This window comes from Acanthisitta chloris, unplaced genomic scaffold (assembly GCF_000695815.1).
Source record: "Acanthisitta chloris isolate BGI_N310 unplaced genomic scaffold, ASM69581v1 scaffold14734, whole genome shotgun sequence".
Classification (NCBI taxonomy): domain Eukaryota; kingdom Metazoa; phylum Chordata; class Aves; order Passeriformes; family Acanthisittidae; genus Acanthisitta; species Acanthisitta chloris.
Window position 1 is genome coordinate 2495 of NW_008667764.1, and position 4157 is coordinate 6651.

Below are 4157 nucleotides of genomic sequence, written 5' to 3' on the forward strand. Positions count from 1 at the left end.
ATAAATGGAGACTTGGGATTCCGTATGTCAAAACCCCATACTGCTTCCTTAAAAGGAACCATTTAATGTCATGACCAAAGTGTCATGAAGTTAAAAGTTGATGTTCTGTTAACTTCAGTAGCAATACATTACAGCAAGTTAAAAAATCACATTTGAAGGAGTGATAATAGGTATACAATCTTAGCTCTGCTTTGTCTGTGTTTCTTGTGTCTTTTCAATGTACTAATCTCAAAAACTTTAAAGATTTAAGTTGTTGGTATGTATCAATAGCATTTAAATTCAGGTTGATAAAATAAAGCATGAGTTGTTTCTTGTAGAGATGTGTTTTAAGTGTAATCCTAAAGTCAGGGGGTCCCAGGATCCTGGGGCAGTTTACATCTAGGTCTGGAGCAGGTATACTTTCTCTTCAGTAAGTTTTCAGGAGCTGTGAAATGTCTGCATGTTGTCTTTAACTGTCTGGCTAGCAGAGGAAGAAGCACCTAAAAGAAATGGTTTAACATGTATTTGCTATGTAAAATGTTTAATTGCTGTAAGTTTTACTCCAAAAAAAGTCATTTATTATACAAATTTCATATTTATTTACATTCACATAAAAGCTCCTTGGTTCACAAATGGCTTTCTTGATTTTGTTTTACAGACAATGGATTTTGTTTTCTGCTCCATTTCTGGACCAACAATCCTCTGTTTTTATAGCACAGGTAGAGCACAAACATGGTCAGTGTAAACTTCTTCATGCTTCCTTGTCCACGCATTTCAGCCCTGGCCTGAAAGGTCACTTCTGCAAGTATGAGTGGAGTGCAGCCTCACCTAGCCATGCTACTAAGATTGTCAACGAGGGAAGCACATTAGTTCATTAAGGAAGAGGTCTGGTTTTTTGATCTTTATTCCCTCCACTGACGGACAGGCTTTAGTATTTTTGATGACAAATTAAATGCTAATCTTAGCATTCTTTGACTTTTCCTCACTTCCTAATTAAATTTCTCTTTTGCTTCATTAGCAGGACTCAAAGATACTTCTTTTCATATTCCCTAATGCTGGGCAGTCAGTCAAATGCTGGGTTTCTTCTCTGTCAGGCACAGGCATACCATAACCATCAGGTGGTTTTTGCAGTGCTTGCTCTCTCTTATGCTGCTTTTTTTTCTCCACAGCGGTACGCAAGGCCTGAAGAATCAAATCTTTGTTGTTCTGGACATTGTAGTAACTTAGGTTCACCAGTTTGTCAAAATCTTCCTCTGAATAGGTCAGATTGTTTATGTAATATGGACCACAGGCATTGACAACATCAACATCACCCTCTGCCATCTCTGAGGGACTACGTTTCACACCTAACAGACAAACAATGACTTGGTTAAGTTGCAAAAACAGTTAGGGTCTACTTGTTTCTTAGGCATGTGCAAATAGTGGCTCATGACCCAAAATTTTCCCTTCACAGGTGTTTTATTGATGGGATATTTGGTTGGCAGGAGAGGGTGGAGAAACTGGTGGTGCTGAGTCAAGTAGGGCCTGTCCTGGGTACTCTTGGAAATGCCAACACAAGTAGAACAGCTCCTCTTTTGAACACAGGAGGGTGAGATTCTCTGCCTTCTCCTCTGCAGAAGCTCTGGAGTGAGCTGTCAGCATGGTCCCCAGGTCCCCCTCAATGCTGACACTTTCCAGCCCCAGCTTCTGCCTTGCTGCTGTCTCCCAGCCACAACAGCACCCTACACTTCTAGCCAAGGTCCAAGTAGATGGCAATTACACTTTCTCTATTTCCTCCCCTTCTCCCAAAGCAGACAACAGCAGCAAGGGCCTTATGACAGCATGGTTTCTTTCAGGATGATGGGCCTAAAGCCACTGTCACTTTATATGCCTTACAGCTTTGATTCCGCATTTTATTTCCCTCACTATTATATTTATGCCCCCAGAAATAGGCTGTTGAAAATCCACCTGTTTCAATGACTTGAGCTTTCCAAAAGCACACCTGCCTTCTCAGCAATTTGACAGATATTCTTTCACCCAGCACAACATAGCACTTAATCTAGCACAATCTGCTGCCTCAAGCCTTGGTTCCTACTGGGAAGCATTACTGAAAATTAAAGAAAGCAGGCATAAACCACTAGATTCTGTTATCTAAACTGAGAGACTTCACAAAGTGATAATCTGGGCATATCCCAGAATCAGATGTCACAAATATTTGCACTAATTTCCTTTAGCTACCTACTCCAATAAGAAACTACAGGCTTTATGCAACCTCAGTAGTGAGAGTGAACCTTATATTCCCTGAGGCACTAAGATGTGGCAGGGATACTGATAGAACTTTTCATGCCCATTTCATCATCCCAGGATAATCAACATATATATCACAGATCCAGTCAAAATAATTAGTTAGGTAGTCCCACAAGTGTCTCTGAAATTATTATATCTATCATATCTTATGATCTGCAGACAAATTCAATAAGCTTATTTATTTTAATTCATTTGACAGTATAAATCAGATCCAAAGCCAATGAGGAACTTTATTTGTAAGGTATCGCAGAGCAAATATTCCCAGGAATTTCCACAGTCCTCCCAAAAAAAGCTGCATGTCAGCATGAAGCTGACACTTCACCTGAGTGGGCCTGACAAGGACTCCTTCTTTCTCTTCCTGTTTATTCTCAGTTTGCAGCTACCAGCTGAATTGAGTGGGCAACAGGCTTTCCTCAAGTGTATGTAATATGCAAATATCATCCAGATCTTCATATGCATCTTCTACATGCCTAGTAACACCCCTTTTTCATCTCCCTGATAATTTATGTTGACACGTAGCATCTTTACACTACCTGATGTACACTACCTGATAGTAGATAACTGAGTTAGGCACAACATCCCTCAGTTCTGGAAATTATTGAGGGGGGAAAGGGAAGGCAAACTCTGTTACAGAGCAGTACTGAAGACCAGTGCAGTAGAGAAGAAGGATTCAGAAGCTCTTCTCACTTCTGCTTCTAGTTCTTTCTCCTTTTCTCCTAATTCTCTCTACAAAGGGCAACTGCAGAAACTAACCTTTCAATTTCCTGATCAGTGGTAAGAGCTGGAGTAGAATCATGTGCGTAGCTGCGTAAGTACCCTTAGTCTATTTGAATCCTGTTTAAACCCCCAGTTATATACCTCAAATATGCAACGAACTCAGTTCAGAATATTGACAAAGCAAAAGTGTCATATGATTTTTTATGACTTACTTAAAATAAAAGGTAAAGAATTGATACAATTGTGACAACAGGATCTGTATTTGGTTTGGTTTTAAATTTAATGTACCATATACCAACCTAGAACTTTAGTCTTCCAGAATACTGTGGGGCTTTGAAGTGAACTCATAACATGAGTTAGGAATTTTAGCATCTGGAGGAGTAACTGAGACTTTTGGTACCAACAGAGTAGTATGACATGTGGGATACAGTACCAGGACTTAGAATTCTTCTGCTTTGAAGTGACTGGCAATGTTGCTATTGAGACTCTTTTGAAATTTCAAAGTAGGACTCACTGAAGCGAACAGAAACTGTCAGCATGCCTCAGTGTTGTACTTTCATCACTTCACTATGCCTCACTGTTACATTTTCATCACTTTGCTAGTTCACACTTTCGTTTTCAAGGTTATCTGCTTAACTATAAGCCTGGAAATTATTTTAAACAATGAAATCCTTAGATTCCCCAGAGCATTCTCTAACAGGAAGAGATGACAAGTATGAGAGGAAACAACCCTGCTAATTTCTGCTACTGCAGCTAAACAGAATATACTTTTCCTCAGTAAACTCTACAATCTACCTAAGAAAAGCCAAGAAAAAAATTCTGAAGAGGGGCATATGTGCCAAAAGCTGATCCTAACTGCTTCTCTACTGTTCAGGAAAAATGACACATTTCAAGTTTCTTGATATAGTTCACATCTAAGCAAAGAGAGTCCAAGTCTGTTTTACAGCATGATCTGGTGAATAGATATTGCCCAGTAAAAAAGAGAAGGAAGGTGGCTGCTGCCTCTGTTAATGTGGTGGATAACTGTAAACTTACCAGGTGCTTTGTATTCCCTGAAGGTGTCATTTACTAGAGGGAAGAATATCACAATAGGTGTTTCTTGGCTCTCTTTATCACCAACCATGTAGCATTCCTTCAGATGTGGGATTTCCTGGTCATCTGGCACCTTAGTAGGG

The 4157-nt window shown here is 39.7% G+C and overlaps 1 pseudogene; it reads right to left on the reverse strand.

Annotated features, from left to right (window-relative positions):
- Window positions 1-993: 993 nt before the first annotated feature.
- Window positions 994-4157, reverse strand: part of LOC103800282 — a 35862-nt pseudogene continuing 32698 nt past the window's right edge.